Consider the following 17,668-nt stretch of genomic DNA (forward strand, 5'->3'; position numbering starts at 1 on the left):
AACAGGAGACAAAGGGCTGTGAGACATGGGTTTGATCCTAGACAAATGAAAAGTGGGATGTATACGGAAGGTACGGGGCAACAGAAGACGAACAGCAGAGGGGCTAATGATCTTGGAGATGGGGAAAGGGCTGATAAACCGGGGGGAAAGTTTGCGGGACTCCACCCGGAGGGGCAGATCTCGGGTGGATAGCCATACCTTCTGCCCGAGATACCTGGGAGCCGGGGTCCGGTGGCGGGCCGCTTGGCGTCGATACCTGGAGGTGGTCTTGAGAAGAACTGACCGGGCTCTCCTCCAGGTACGAAGACAGCGGCGGACAAACATCTGGGCTGAGGGTATGCCGACCTCGTCCTCTTGCTCCGGGAAGAGCCGGAGCTGATAACCCAGGGAACACTCAAAAGGCGAAAGACCCGTGGCAGAGCAGGGAAGGGTGTTGCGGGCGTAGTCGACCCACACCAGTTGCTGGCTCCAGGTGTTGGGGTTGGCGGAGACCAGGCAGCGCAGAGTCGTCTCCAGGTCTTGGTTAGCTCGCCGTTGGACTGAGGGTGGAAACCAGAGGACAGGCTGGCCGACGACCCAATGAGTGTGCAGAACGCCTTCCAGAACCAGGACGAGAACTGAGGACCCCGGTCGGGATCCGGAAGACGGGCTGCACTATGAGCTCGGCCGTCTCTTTGGCGGAGGGTAGCTTAGGGAGAGGAATGAAGTGGGCGGCTTTGGAAAACCGGTCCACAACTGTCAGGATGGTGGTGTTGCCATCAGACGGGGGAAGACCCGTGACAAAGTCCAGGGATATGTGAGACCAGGGACGGTGAGGAAAAGGCAAGAGGTTGGAGGAGACCAACCGGAGCTTGCCGAGGAGTCTCGTTCTGCACACAGATTGTGCAGGCGGCGACAAACGCGAAGACGTCAGGAACCATGTTAGGCCACCAAAAGCATTGTCGCACAAAGACCAGGGTCCGACGTGAGCCCGGGTGGCAGGCAAGCCTAGAGGAGTGGGCCCACTCCAGGACCGCGGAGCGGACAGTGTCAGGAACAAACATCCGGTTATCTGCCCCCCCCCACCCCCCCGGGGTTCGGCTGGGAATGCTGCGCCTCCCGGACTTGCTTCCCTATTCCCCAACTGAGTGCCGTCGCCAAGCACAAGGTGGGAAGGATGGTCTCGGATGCCGAGGGTGTAGCCGCGGGGCTATAGTGGTGTGACAGTGCATTTGGCTTGACATTCTTGGATCCCGATCGGTATGAGAGGGAGAAGTTGAACCGGGTGAAAAGCAGGGCCCACCTAGCTTGCCTGGAATTGAGACGCTTGGCGGTGTGGAGATATTCCAAGTTCTTGTGGTCTATTCACACAATGAACGGATGATCCGCCCCCTCCAGCCAGTGCCTCCACTCCTCCAACGCCATCTTCACCACGAGAAGCTCACGATTCCCCACATCGTAATTTCTCTCCGTGGTGTTGAGACGATGGTAGAAGAAGGCGCAGGGATGTAACTTGAGGTCCAGGGCCGAACGCTGGGACAGGACCGCCCCCACTCTGACATCCGACGCATCGGCCTCCACCACGAACTGGTGGGACGGGTCAGTATGAACCAAAATGGGAGCAGTGGTGAAACGGTGTTTGAGGTCCCGGAACTCCCAGTCAGCAGCTGGGGACCATGTGAATGGAACCTTGGGAGAGGTGAGTGCAGACAGGGGGGAAGCCAGGGTGCTGTAACCCCAGATAAAGCAGCGATATAAGTTGATGAATCCCAGGAAACATTGCTGCTGCACTCTGGACGTAGGCTGGGGCCAATTCACCACCGCTCTCACCTTCCCGGGATCCATCTGTACACTCCCTGCAGCGATGATGTAGCCCAGGAAGGGGATGGTGGAGCAATGGAATTCACTTTTATCCGCTTTCACAAAAAGCTGGTTCTCCAGGAGGCGATGGAGGACCTGTCGGACGTGGAGCACATGTTCTTGGGTGGAGTGGGAGAAGATGATGATGTCGTCGAGGTAGACGAAGACGAACCGATTCAACATGTCGCGGAGAACATCATTAACCAGGGCCTGGAACATTGCTGGAGCATTGACCAGATACTCGTGGTGACCGCTGGCCGTGTTGAAGGCAGTCTTTCACTCGTCCCCCTCCCGTATCCGCACCAAGTGGTAGGCATTCCGTAGATACAGCTTGGAGAACACGTTGGCCCCCTGGAGCGGCTCGAAGGCTGAGGAGATGAGTGGTAGCGGGTAACGGTTCTTCACCGTGATGTCTTTGAGGCCCCGGTAGTCGATGCACGGGTGCAGGGTTTTGTCCTTCTTCTCCACAAAGAAGAACCCTGCGCTGGTGGGGGAGGCAGAAGGACAGATGAACCCGGCAGCTAGGGAGTCCTCAATGTAGGTCTCCATAGCCTTGGTCTCCAGACCCGACAGCGAGTACAGTTGTCCCCGGGGCGGAGTGGTGTCGATTCCGCAGTCGTAGGGTCAGTGCGGCGGAAGCGAAGTGGCCCGGGCCTTACTGAACACCTCCCGGAGGTCCTGGTAACTTGGTAAGAGTTCCGAGGTAACTTCCGAGCCCCCAGGAAGATGTCCCGGGGCAGGCTGCACTGACTTCAGGCAATGAGCGTGGCAGAATGGGCTCCAGCCTATGATGGCACCAGTAGACCAGTCAATAAAGGGGTTGTGTCACTGGAGCCAAGAGAAACCGAATACCACGGGAACCTGAGGAGACTTAATTAGCAGGAATTGGATCGTCTCACTGTGGTTCCCTGATACTCGTAGGTTGATGGGGGTGGTATTGTGGGTGACCCGGCCTATAGAGCGCCCGCCCAGCGTTCTAACGTCCATGGGAATGGAGAGGGTCTGAGTGTGGATGCCCAGCTTGGATGCCAGGGTAGCGTCCATAAAGCTCTCATCGGCCCCAGAGTCGATGAGTACCCAGAGAGATTTCGACTGGTTCCCCCACAGTAAGATGGCATGAAAGGGGGTGCGAGTAAGGGGAGAGGAAAGGTTATCCGAATGGCCAACCAGAGTACTGGCGCCCACCGGTGAGCCTGGTCTTTTAGTGGACAGGTGGACACAAAATGACCAGTAGTCCCGCAATACAGGCAACTCTTCGTCTAAAGCCTGTATTGCCATTCGGCTGGAGACAGCCTAGCTCTGCCTAGTTGCATGGGCTTGGGAAGAGACTCTCGGGGGAACTCAGGTAGCCTCGGGTTCTCTTGGAAACGGAGCCGTCGGGGACTTCCGGGATGCCTCGGATGCAAGGTGGAATCCTTGGGCGGGCGAGTGGAATCGGTCTTCCTCTTCTTCCTTCGTTCCCATAGTCGCCCATCGATCCGAATGGTCAAGGCGATGAGCGAGTCGATATCCGTCTGTAGTTCCCGGGCTGCAAGCACGTCCTTTACTCCGTGCAGGAACGTGTCGAACAGCGCTTCAGGGTTCCAGGCACACTCAGCTGCCAACGTGCGAAAATCCACTGCATAGTCTGCCACACTGGGGGATTCTTGCCGAAGCTGGAGTAACTTCTGGGCAGCCTCTCTCCCGGACAATGGAGCATCGAAAACCTTCTTTACCTCCTGCATGAACTCCTCCAGACTGAAGCATACGGCCGACTGTTGTTGCCACACTGCCGTAGCCCAGGCGAGAGCCCTCCCGTACATCAGCGTGATGAGGTACGCTATCTTAGAGTGAGAAATGCCCGACAGGTTCCCGACTCTCCAGCGAAGCGTTATGGGGGAGGTAAGCGGAGTTCTCGGGAAACCAGGGTGGCCGGGGAGGCTGCGCTGCTAACAGCCGGGTTACTGAGGGGCTGGGAGGTTACCGTTGTGGTTGGCTGCGCAACAGACAACCCGTGGAATTGCTCCAGCAATGTGTTAAACGCTCGGTCATGGCGTTCGGCCAAGGTCTGGAACCCTTCCATGAGACCACGAAGCAATTCCTTGTGCCTTCCAATGGTGGCTCCTTGGGAGGAGATGGCGTTGCGGAGCTGGTCTGAGTCTGCTGGGTCAGTCATGGCCAGTTCATACTATCATGTTTCAGGAGAAGACCCAGATGCAGACAGTGTCGAAGTAACAGAATGTATTACAAAAACAGGGGGCAGGTAAACGACAGGTCAAGGGCAGGCAGAGGTCAGTAATCCAGATCAGAGTCCAAAAGGTACAGCACGGCAGGCAGGCTCAGGGTCAGGGCAGGCAGAATGGTCAAAACCAGGAAAACTACAAAACAGGAACTAGAGAAAGACAGGAGCAAAGGGAAAAACGCTGGTTGGCCTGACGAAACATAATGAACTGGCCACAGACAAACAGAGAATACAGCTATAAATACACTGGGGATAATGGGGAAGATGGGTGACACCTGGAGGGGGGTGGAGACAATCACAAAGACAGGTGAAACAGATCAGGGTGTGACACCAGCCAACTAAGATTGAGGGGATCACCGTATTTTAGCATTGCTATCTAATTTTGACTAACTTTGATAGTAGCAGTAATGGCAACATTGCCATCTCTCTAAAGTACATTTGATGACATCATAATACTGCAAAATTGTTTCTTACTAATATTTGCCTACTTTAGCAATGTCATCGTATTTCCATGCCACTATAAGTTAATGTAATATAGATGAAACAGTCACATTAGCCTCCAAGGTGCAACCCGTGTCTTGAGCACAAATAAATATTGGATGCAGCTATGGTGGTACTAGCTAACTCATGTCTGACTACAACAGTGTACTAACTAGCAGCTACAAAACCAAACCAACCCAGGGCCATAGCAAAACAGTTGGCTGCATAGTGTAACTGTGTCACCAGCCTCAATCAAATCTGGAGTGAGTTAGTCTACATCAGCTGGCGAGTTGCTATTAGCAACGGTTGCAACTAAAAACAATATCCTTTTAGCCAGCTACATTCGTTCGCAGCGACGCCGTTTTTCAAACAAAGTCAACACAGTAGCCATTGCTAGCCAGCCAACACTACCAGCAGGCTGTGGTAGCTAAATACAATATCTTTGTGCTAGCTACCCAACGTTTAATCGTTGCTGCGTTATGAAAGGTAAGCTTGGCTTCTTATATGGTGTTGAGTTAAGCTTAAACCATGTATTTAGATTGTAGGTAGGTATTGTAGTTTGGTATTATAGGTAGCTTACTCAGGTAGTTATTGAAGGTTATTGTAGGTAATTATTGTAGGTAAGGACTGTATTCGGCGGACTCCGGCGAAGCACGAGGCTAGCCTACCCACTACTTGGACCTACAAAGCTAGCTAGCTAGCGGGTAGCTACTGGTAACTTTTTGCAACTATGGTTAATTGTTTCCAATGTTATTTCATGCTTAAGAGTACCTGTGATTGAGCCAGCTAGCTGCTACCATTCAGCTGTTTTTCTAACCTCATCCGAGGCATTAACGTTAGGTGGTTGGTAGCTGCTGTACTTAATTACAGCTACTGATAACAGTCTGCTGTAGTTTACAACAATTCTAATTTCTAAAGTGGAAGTTGGGAGAGTTTTACTCGGGTGGTTCAGTGAAACAATTATAGTTTCTGAGGTGGAAGTTGGGAGAGTTATATATATATTATTTTTTTGGTGAGGGAGGCCTGCTCTCTCCTTACCCTGATGTTTAGTTCATTTCATCCCGATCTCCTCTGCATTATTGTAGCCATCTGCTGCAGCCTGTCAACTATGCCTCTGCCTATCCCTGTTCTCTCCTCTCCGCACAGGCTACACAAACGCCTCACACCGCGTGGCTGCTGCCTCTCTAACCTGGTGGTCCCTGCACGCACCACACACCTGGAGTTCCAGGTCTCAGGCAGCCTCTGGAACTGCCGTTCTGCCGCCAACAAGGCTGACTTCATCCCAGCCTATGCCACCCTCCAGTCCCTCGACTTCCTGGCACTGACGGAAACATGGATTACCACTGAAAACACTGCTACTCCTACTGCTCTCTCCTCGTCTGACCATGTGTTCTCGCATACCCCGAGAGCATCTGGTCAGAGGGGTGGTGGCACAGGAATCCTCATCTCTCCCAAGTGGTCATTCTCAATTTTTCCCCTAACCCATCTGTCTATCTCCTCATTTGAATTCCACGCTGTCACAGTCACTAGCCCATTTAAGCTTAATATCCTTGTCATCTATCGCCCTCCAGGTTCCCTTGGAGAGTTCATCAATGAGCTTGACGCCTTGATAAGTTCCTTTCCTGAGGATGGCTCACCCTTCACAGTCTTGGGGGATTTCAACCTCCCCACGTCTACATTTGACTCATTTCTCTCTGCCTCCTTCTTTCCACTCCTCTCCTCTTTTGACCTCACCCTCTCACCATCCCCCCCACTCACAAGGCAGGCAATACGCTTGACTTCATCTTTACTAGATGTTGCTCTTCTACTAATCTCACTGCAACTCCCCTCCATGTCTCCGACCACTACTTTGTATCCTTTTCTCTCTCGCTCTCCTCCAACACTACTCACTCTGCCCCTACACAGATGGTAACGCGCCGCCGCAACCTTCGCTCTCTCTCTCCCACTACTCTCTCCTCTTCCATCCTATCATCTCTTCCCTCTGCTCAATCCTTCTCCCTCCAATCTCCTGATTCTGCCTCCTCAACCCTCCTCTCCTCCCTTTCTGCATCCTTTGACTCCCTGTGTCCCCTATCCCCCGGCCGGCTCGGTCCTCCCCTCCAGCTCTGTGGCTTGATGACTCATTGCGAGCTCACAGAACAGAGCTCCGGGCAGCTGAGCGGAAATGGAAGAAAACTAAACTCCCTGCCGACCTGGCATCTTTTCACTCCCTCCTCTCTACATTTTCTTCATCTGTTTCTGCTGCTAAGGCCACTTTCTACCACTCTAAATTCCAAGCATCTGCCTCTAACCCTAGGAAGCTCTTTGCCACATTCTCCTCACTGCTGAATCCCCCCTCCTCCCTCTCTGTGGATGACTTTGTCAACCACTTTGAAAAGAAGGTTGACGACATCCGATCCTCGTTTGTTAAGTCTAATGACACTGCTGGTCCTGCTCACACTGCCCTACCCTATGCTTTGACTTCTTTCTCCCCTCTCTCTCCAGATAAAATCTTGCGACTAGTGACTGCAGGCCGCCCAACAACCTGCCCGCTTGACCCCATCCCCTCCTCTCTTCTCCAGACCATCTCCGGTGACCTTCTCCCCTACCTCACCTCGCTGATCAACTCATCCTTGACCGCTGGCCATGTCCCTTCCGTCTTCAAGAGAGCGAGAGTTGCACCCCTTCTCAAAAAACCAACACTCGATCCCACTGATGTCAACAACTACAGACCAGTATCCCTTCTTTCTTTTCTTTCCAAAACTATTGAGCGTGCCGTCTTTAGCCAACTCTCTTGCTATCTCTCTCAGAATGACCTTCTTGATCCAAACCAGTCAGGTTTCAGGACTGGTCATTCAACTGAGACTGCTCTTCTCTGTGTCACGGAGGCTCTCCGCACTGCTAAAGCTAACTCTCTCTCCTCTGCTCTTGTCCTTCTAGACCTGTCTGCTGCCTTTGATACAGTGAACCATCAGATCCTCCTCTCCACCCTCTCCGAGCTGGGCATCTCCGGCGCGGCTCACTCCTGGATTGCGTCCTACCTGACCGGTCGCTCCTACCAAGTGGCGTGGCGAGAAGCTGTCTCCGCACCACGTGCTCTCACCACTGGTGTCCCCCAGGGCTCAGTTCTAGGCCCTCTCCTTTTCTCCCTATACACCAAGTCACTTGGCTCTGTCATATCCTCACATGGCCTCTCCTATCATTGCTACGCTGACGATACACAACTAATCTTCTCCTTTCCCCCTTCTGATAACCAGGTGGCGAATCGCATCTCTGCATGTCTGGCCGACATATCAGTATGGATGACGGATCACCACCTCAAGCTGAACCCTGGCAAGACGGAGCTGCTCTTCCTCCCGGGGAAGGACTGCCCGTTCCATGATCTCGCCATCACTGTTGACAAGTCCGTTGTGTCCTCCTCCCAGAGTGCGAAGAGCCTTGGCGTGACCCTGGACAACACCCTGTCGTTCTCCGCCAACATCAAGGCGGTGACCCGATCCTGCAGGTTCATGCTCTACAACATTCGGAGAGTACGACCCTGCCTTACACGGAAGCGGCACAGGTCCTAATCCAGGCACTTGTCATCTCCCGTCTGGATTACTGCAACTCGCTGTTGGCTGGGCTCCCTGCCTGTGCCATTAAACCCCTACAACTCATCCAGAATGCCGCAGCCCGTCTGGTGTTCAACCTTCCCAAGTTCTCTCACGTCACCCCCCTCCTCCGCACACTCCACTGGCTTCCAGTTGAAGCTCGCATCCGTTACAAGACCATGGTGCTTGCCTATGGAGCAGTGAGGGGAACGGCACCTCCGTACCTTCAGGCTCTGATCAGTCCCTACACCCAGGCGAGGGCATTGCGTTCATCCACCTCTGGCCTGCTGGCTCCCTTCCTCTGCGGAAGCATAGTTCCCGCTCAGCCCAGTCAAAGCTGTTCGCTGCTCTGGCACCCCAATGGTGGAACAAGCTCCCTCACGACGCCAGGACAGCGGAGTCACTCACCACCTTCCGGAGACATTTGAAACCCCACCTCTTTAAGGAACACCTGGGATAGGATAAAGTAATCCTTCTACCCCCCCCCAAAAAAAAAAAAAAAAGTATAATTGTAAAGTGGTTATCCCACTGGCTATAGGGTGAATGCACCAATTTGTAGTCGCTCTGGATGAGAGCGTCTGCTAAATGACGTAAATGTGCCCTTGAGCAAGGCACTTAACCCTAATTGCTCCTGTAAGTCGCTCTGGATAAGAGCGTCTGCTAAATGACTAAAATGTAAATGTAAATGTAAAGCATAAAATTAGCTTTCGAACGATATTATGTTATTTCTCAAACTATGTTTATAATTGACACAATCATTGACCCTGTTTTTCTGTTAGATAAAGTGCACAACTGGGTGTCAGACTGATCCCCTGGTCATGAACTGATGCAGGGATCTACCAGAAGGAGCAAATTTGAGTATCATAACATGTCCAGCAATGTGATTGCTATGGTTTAAAAACCACCAAAAATTATTGAGTTCACTTGATGCTTTCACAGCTTGTCAGGCAAGACCTCAGAATAAAAGTGTGTCATGTGACACAAGTACCCTTGTGACACCTCCTCCGTTGTTGCCAGTCTCCCTCGACTCCTATGAAAAGGACATCATAAGGCCTCTGATAGTGACTAGGGCTGTGGCGGTCATGCCATTTTGTCAGCCGGTAATTGTCATACAAATGACTGCCGGTCTCAAAGGTAATTGACCGTTAATTAAGATAAACATGTTTAGCATCTCCGGGTTTCCACACAAGCTGCTGATGTTCACCTTTGAACATCTACATTTTAAATAGTCTAATACATCCATTTAATATAGCCTACACCATCACAATAAAATCCATTATTTATTTAGTTGTGATAGGCTTGTAAACCTGGGAATGTCTTAGAAATCAAAACGCATGATGCGACTCCATATTGGTGATTTGGAAAAAGTCGCAAAAAAAGGCATGCGCTCTGATCCTTGCGCTTCCCGCCCGAAAAATAGAAAATTGCATTGCTGCTCTCCTTGTGTGGCAAGCAAGTTAGGGGATATCTAATCAATGGAAGATGGAATTAAAATGACAGAATTAAAAGTGAAATGAGAAAGAAAGCCTACAAGGACCAAAAGCCAACAGGTAGGCTGCTATTTAGGCTGTCATCTGAATGGAGTTGTTGTTAGGCCCTATGTGTAGGCTAACTGTAGGACAGTGAGAAGCGCAGCAATGTTATGGCTAGCCTCAGTTAGCCTAGTTAGCTAGCTTCTCTCTGTTTGATGCAGTCAAGACAGATACTATGTAATCGGATGGGATGAAAATAACTAGCAAGAAGTTAGTCTATTACGAGTTAACAGTGCTTGCGGTCTCTCCCTCTGTGCCTTCTCCCTCAGTGCCTGCTCTGGTGCTCTGAGCCTGTGTGTCTTACTCACGCACACACACACACACACACACACACACACACACACACACACACACACACCACACCTAGGCCTCCTAGTAGCCTACAATGGCTCGCTTTGTGCCTCTCTCTCTATCGCTCCCTTTCTCCATGGCTCCAGTTTAATAAAGTAGCAAAACAATTGGCTTTTCTGCTGCTTCCCTCACTCGGACCGGGTCAATAAGGGGATGGGTCTGGTTGTCTTTAGGTCCTTTCGGAACGGGTTAAAAAAATGTGTGTGTGCATATTGTCAATTTTGGAACGGGACCACTAACACCCATCACCATTTGTCCTCATCATTCAGATTATTCAAATTCAATCGTGAATATTTAGAGAGTGATTAAAGGGACAATAGAGAGCTGAGTACCAGGCCGTTAGCGAGGACCGTTAGTGAGTTTGGTAGGCTACTCAGCAGCGCCATTCATTTGCGCAGTTTTGGATGGGATTACAGTGAACAACGGTCATAGGAAATTTGACTGCGGTCATGACTCATGACTGCCGGTGTGGCAGTAATACGGTCACCGCGACAGCCCTAATAGTGACTTGATTTACTGCCCTGATGACACAGATGGCTTCATCAACAATGACAGGTAATGTGTGTTATGTAAAATGTGAAAAGTTGTATTCAATAATACCTGCCTTGATAAACTAGTAGGCTAATTCCTCAGCCAAGCAGATACAACTAGTAGAGTCATTTTAGTTGTGAAGTGCATTAGCAAAAGCTTTGTTCTTTCTTTAGAAGAAAATGCAATTTACCACTTGGCTGTCTATTATATCACCCTGTCACAGGCCCTCCCAGTCAACACCACCTCATAAGATTGCCTGCTGCAGTTGTTCAAGACATGTCCAGTTTGCAGCCGAACATGCAGCATAGAGAAGACCAGCAAGGGGGCCCTCATTAGAATCATGCAGAAATGCCCTCGCAATCAGCCACATGTTGGGAAGTATCCGGCCAGCAACCTTCACCATACCAGAGCTGGCTTGACTGTGATAGCCTGACATAGAGATCTCTAGTTGGTTTGGTCAGGGTGTGAATATCTATGTGTAGATTCTAGTTTATCTAGTTCTATGTTGGCCGGGTGTGGTTCACAATCAGAGGCAGCAGTCTATCGTTGTCTCTGATTGGGGATCATACTTAGGCAGCCATTTTGCCTACCTTTAGTTGTGGGATCTTGTTTCTGGTTTGGCTTGTTTATGTGTAGCCCATTAGAACTTCACATTACGTTGCTTTTGTTGTTTTGTCGGTGTTTCTATAATAAACGACTATGTACGCATACCACGCTGCACCTTGGTCCAATCCTTTATACAACGAACGTGACAGAAGATCCCACCACCAACGGACCAAGCAGCGTGAACAGGAAGAGCAGACAACATGGACATGGGAGGAGATTTTGGACGGTAAGGGATCCTGGACTTGGGAAGAGATCCAGGCAGGTATGGATCACCTTCCTTGGGAGCAGACGGAGAAAGCGAGTGAGCAAAAACGGCGACTCAAAAGGTCCCGATCACTAAGGAAGCCCGAGAGGCTTTTTTTTTGGGGGGGGGCACACGGGGTGGTCGACGAAGCAGCAGGAGGCCGTGAAAAGGCTGACTGTGGAGGAGGAGGAGGCCGCTATAGTAAAGGCCCTCCAAGACCTGCAGCTCAGCAGTCTGAGAGAGGAGACCACCACATTGCGGGGGCTATTAGCTCCGAGGTAGCAGGAGTTCTCCCTTCAGAGGGAAGCGCTACAGGAGGCTCACAGGGAGAAGGAGTGGATGCACTGAGAGAGGAGTTGGCCAGGCAATAGGAGGAGCTGAGAGAGTAGTTAACCCTTCAGCAGCAGAGAGCTCAGTACTTAGAGCAGAGGCTGGCGAAGCCAACTCCCCGCACTCGCTTTGAGGAGCGTGTGACCGTGCAGGCACCAGGCTATGCGCTGGCGTTGCGCACTGTGCTGCCAGGGCGCCTTCACAGACCTGTGGTGCGTGTCTCCAGTCCGGCATGGCCCGTGCCTGCTCCTCGCACCAAACCAGTGGTGCGTGTTTCCAGTCCGGTACGGCCTGTGCCTGCTCCTCGCACCAAACCAGTGGTGCGTGTCTCCAGTCCGGTACGGACCGTGCCTGCTCCTCGCACCAAACCAGTGGTGCGTGTTTCCAGTCCGGTACCGCCCATGCCTGCTCCTCGCACCAAACCAGTGGTGCGTGTATCCAGTCCAGTACGGCCCGTTCCTGCTCCTCGCACCAAACCAGTGGTGCGTGTCGCCAGCCCGGTACGCCCGGTACCTGCTCCTCGCACCAAACCAGTGGTGTGTGTATCCAGTCCAGTACGGCCCGTTCCTGCTCCTCGCACCAAACCAGTGGTGCGTGTCGCCAGCCTGGTACGCACCGTACCTGCTCTTCACACCAAACCAGTGGTGCGTGTCCCCAGCCCGGTACGGTCCACTCCTATGCCAGAGCAGTCCGCTCCACCGGTGCCTAGTCTAGCTCCGGTCAGCTGCTCCACTCCAGTGCCAGAGCAGTCCGCTCCACCGGTGCCTATTCCAGCCCCGGTCAGCTGCTCCAGTCCAGAGCCAGAGTAGTCCGCTCCACCGGGGTCCAGTTCAGCTCCGGGCAGCGGCTCCAATCCGGTGCCAGAGCAGTCTGCTCCACCGGTGCCTAATCCGGGTCCGGTCGTCTTTCTCTCCCACACCAGGGTCCAGACAGGACTTGGTGCATCGCGAGAGGACTGCAGAGCCAGAACCAGACGTCAACCCCTCTCCAGAAAGCCTAGTTTCAGCTGAATATCATCTGCAGGCAGCTAGAGTGTGCAGCTCTCAACTGGTTTTGGCATGGAGCAGCTCACAGAAGAATGACATCAGTAGCCGGTAGGGTAGGAAAGACATTTCAACTTATGATATCTACCAGTAAATGCTAACTAAGGCAACAATGGGTATGCAAACCAGGTATTGAAAAAGTTTAGTCCAAAGTGTTAGGCTATTTGTGATGCGCAATTGTCATCATGAGTTGTTTGCATCAGGGGTGTAGACATGGATGGGCCTGGGTGGACACAGGCCCAACCACTGGGGAGCCAGGCACTGACAGGCCCAACCAATCACTTTGATGTGGTTTAAGCATTGTTGTGGACTTAGACCATCAAATGTTTGTATTTTTTCTATTTAAAAAAAGGTGTGATTTTGAGACTGAAAATCAGAAACATCTATAGGAAAACTTTTTTTTACTTCCATTGCAAAAAAAAATTAACGTTTAATTCCGGTAACCTAAAGTTTATAGTGGAACTGACAGCGTTTTAACAACTTTGCAGATATAAAACAAACAGACAACCATAATATCAGTAAAAAATATCAAATTCCAAGTTTATGCTACAAAACCAAATAGGTTATATATGACTCAACGCTCCATGACGTACACTAAGGCATTGTTGGCAGAATAGATATTTGCAGTTCAATGCATGATTAATATAATTCACCAATAAATTTCTTGGTAGTCCAAAAAATATTGCTATCAGGTTGTAAATCACAGCTGGCCTGGTACATAGTTTGCTGCCTCCATTCGGGATGCACTGTTTCAGTTTCAATGACTCAATATTCTGGACAAAAACTGATTAATGTAACTAAGGCTGGGAATGTCAATACAATCAAACTAGCAAGGGCAATGATCAAGTCAGTCATAACGTAGCTAATATGCTAGCGTTTCTATTTATGTAGCATGCTAAAAACATGGAGCCTAACGTTAGCTAGATAGCTAGCTAGCTAGCTGCTAGGAGGATGTCATGTCATGCCATTGGAGGAGTGGGTGAGTGACTGACTTTTTCCCCTCGTATTGTTTTTCGGTGGCTATACACAGCTAGAGATGCAGGTGTAATTTGGTTAGCTAGCAAGAACATGAACGACTGTTATCCAGTTAGCATATCTCTTGCGTTCGCAAATTCACTCTGACTATCTACTCCGATTTTAGAGCACTCTCGTCTGAGTGTGCCAGAGCGCAGAACAACTGATTAATTTACGAACGCGCAACACCCGCTGAATATGACCAGTGTCAGTAAACTTAGGCAAAAAAATGTATAGTTAGTCAAGAACTCTCTAGATAACATGTAAACAGCCTAACCACCTCTGCTATGGTTAGTAAAATAGTCAGAGTGAGGTGTTCTCTCATTTGTGTCTGGAAGTAGCTATCTAGCAAGCTAGCCAACTTTAGCCAGTTAGCTTGGGTGCTTGGTTGGTACAAGCATGCATTTGAAGGCAAGCTGCAGAAGGACGAGGAGGCTTTGTTTATCAGTGCAATTTTGACGGCCAACTAGCTGAAAAAGTTTGAGAGGTTTTATCTAAAGTTCCTTCGTTAGATTTGAGCTCGACTTGCTCTGACTAGCATTAGTTGTTGATCTTGTTGTTGTTGGTGTGCATAACTGAGGGAGAGAGAGCCTACATTTTCATGGTTGTTTGATCAATAGGACTGTAAAGGTCCTAAATGTAAGAGGACTCCCGTGGTTTTTAGATACAGTGGATTCTGAAAGTATTCAGACCCCTTGACTTTTTCCACATTCTGTTATGTTACAGCCTTATTCTAAAATTGATCAAATTGTTTTTCCCCCTCATCAATCTACACACAATACCCCATAATGACAAAGCAAAAACAGGTTTTTGCACATTTATTAAAAATAAAAAACGTAAATATCACATTTACATAAGTATTCAGACCCTTTACTCAGTACTTTGTTGAAGCACCTTTGGCAGCGGTTACAGCCTCAAGTCTTCTTGGGTATGACGCTACAATCTTGGCACACCTGTATTTGGGGAGCTTCTCCCATTATTCTCTGCAGATCCTCTCAAGCTCTGTCAGGTTGGATGGAGAGCGTCGCTGCACAGCTATTTTCAGGTCTCTCTAGAGATATTAGATCGGGTTCAAGTCCGGGCTCTGGTTGGGCCACTCAAGGACATTCAGAGACTTGTCCCGAAGCTACTCCTACGTTTTCTTGGCTGTGTGCTTAGGGTCGTTGTCCTGTTGGAAGGTGAACTTTCGCCCCAGTCTGAGGTCCTGGGTGCTCTGGAGCAGGTTTTCATCAAGAATCTCTCTGTACTTTGCTTCATTCATCTTTCCCTCGATCCTGACTAGTCTCCTAGTCCCTGCAGCTGAAAAACATCCCCACCGCATGATGCTGCCACCACTGTGCTTCACCGTAGGGATGGTGCCAGGTTTCCTCCAGACGTGACGCTTGGCATTCAGGCCAAAGAGTTCAATCTTGGTTTCATCAGACCAGAAAATCTTGTTTCTCATGGTCTGAGAGTCCTTTAGATGCCTTTTGGCAAACTCCAAGCAGGCTGTCATGTGCCTTTTACTGAGGAGTGGCTTCCGTCTGGCCACTTTACCATAAAGGCCTGATTGGTGGAGTGCTGCAGAGATGGTTGTCCTTCTGGAAGGTTCTCCCATCTCCACAGAGGAACTCTGGAGCTCTGTCAGAGTGACCATCGGGTTCTTGGTCACCTCCCTGACCAAGGCCCTTCTCCCCCGATTGCTCAGTTTGGCCGGGCGGCCAGCTCTAGGAAGAGTCTTCGTGGTTCCAAACATCTTCTATTTAAGAATGATGGACGGTACTGTGTTCTTGGGGACCTTCAATGCTGCAGACATTTTTTGGTACCCTTCCCCAGATCTGTGCCTCGACACAATCCTGTCTCTGAGCTCTATGGACAATTCCTTTGACCTCATGGCTTGGTTTTTGCTCTGAGATGCACTGTCAACTTTGGGACCTTATATAGACATGTGTGTGCCTTTCCAAATCATGTCCAATCAATTGAATTTACCACAGGTGGACTCCAATCAAGTTGTAGTAACATCTCAAGGATGATCAATGAAAACAGGATGCACCTGAGCTCAATTTCGAGTCACATAGCAAATGGTCTGAATACTTATGTAAATAAGGTATTTCTGTTTTTATTTTTAATAAATTAGCAAAAATTAATAAAAACCTGTTTTCACTTTGTCATTATGGGGTATTGTGTGTAGATTGATGAGGAAGAACATGAATTTAATCCATTTTAGAATAACGCTGTAACGTAACAAAATGTGGAAAAAGTCAAGGGGTCTGAATACTTTCTGAATGCACTGTATATGCCTCTAGGAAGCTACATGGGCTTTTTACGGGGCAGCACTGCCAAGTACCCTGACACGACAGACAGACAGGTCATGTGCACCAGTGAAAAAAGTAAGTGTATGGCATCGATAAGCTCCAGTGCATGTGAGAGGCAGTACAGGGAGAGAGTTGAACTCTTGTGAGGCCCTCTAGAGATCTAACTGAGGATTATTACCTCAGATATTATGTGATACACTGAACATTGACAAGTCATAACCAGGTTCATGACCATCTTTGTTAGCCATCTGAGCTAAAACCTAGCCGCTACTTGGGGAGCTAACACAAGTCTTGTCAGGCAAGGTAACTCATCACTCTCTCATAGGCAAAGACTCTGAACCTTAGGACCTAGTGTAGTGTGTAAATAAAAAAAACTTGACAACTTGCCATTTCATATTAGTGCATAGAAATTATTCAATCACGGAAGTATGTTAACACATACACTACATGGCCAAGAGTATGTGGACACCTGCTCTTCAAACATCTCATTCCAAAATCACGGGCATTAATATGGAGTTGGTCCCCCCTTTGCTGCCATAACAGCCTCCACTCTTCTGGGAAGGCTTTCCACTAGATGTTGGAACATTGCTGCAGGTACTTGCTTCCATTCAACCACAAGAGCATTAGTGTTGAGATGATTAGGCATGGCTCGCAGTCGGCGTGTCAATTCAACCCAAAGGTGTTCGATGGGGTTGAGGTAAGGGGTCTGTGCAGGCCAGTCAAGTTCTTCCACACCGATCTCGACAAACCATTTCTGTATGGACCTCGCTTTGTGCATGGGAGCATTGTCATGCTGAAACAGGAAAGGGCCTTCCCCAAACTGTTGCCACTAAGTTGGAAGCACGAATCGTCTAGAATGTCATTGTATGCTGTAGCGTTAAGATTTCCCTTCACTGGAACTAAGGGGCCTAGCCCGAACCATGGAAAACAGCCCCAGACCATTATTTCTCCTCCACCAAACTTTACAGTTGGCAATATGCATTCGGGCAGGTGGTGTTCTCCTGGCATCCGCCAAACCCATATTCGTCCGTCAGACTGCCAGATGGTGAAGCATGATTCATCACTCCAGAGAATGCATTTCCACTGCTCCAGAGTCCAATGGCGACAAGCTTTACACCACTTCAGCCGACACTTGGCATTGCGCATGGTGACCTTAGGCTTGTTTGCGGCTGCTCGGCCATGGAAACCCATTTCATGAAGCTCCCGATGAATAGTTACTGTGCTGACGTTGCTTCCTCAGGTAGTTTGGAAGTCGGTAGTGAATTCCAAACTGTGAGCTTTGTTTCTCCTAGATGTTTCCACTTCACAATAACAGCACTTACAGTTGACCGGGGAAGCTCTAGCAGGGCAGAAATTTGACGAACTGACTTGTTGGAAAGGTGGCATCCTATGATAGTGCCACATTGAAAGTCACTGAGCTCTTCAGTACAGACCATTTTATACACCTGTCAGCAATGGGTGTGGCTGAAATAGCCGAATCACATAAGCCTACTGTGGGAAACGCCTTTCAGACATGATTCACATAACTCACTGTGAGAACGTATGGTAATTATACAGTAGTAACACAATGATTAACTTTGTCCAACAAAGTAAACCAATCATGTTACACTTCTG

Source organism: Coregonus clupeaformis, chromosome 21, assembly GCF_020615455.1.
Source record: "Coregonus clupeaformis isolate EN_2021a chromosome 21, ASM2061545v1, whole genome shotgun sequence".
Lineage (NCBI taxonomy): Eukaryota > Metazoa > Chordata > Actinopteri > Salmoniformes > Salmonidae > Coregonus > Coregonus clupeaformis.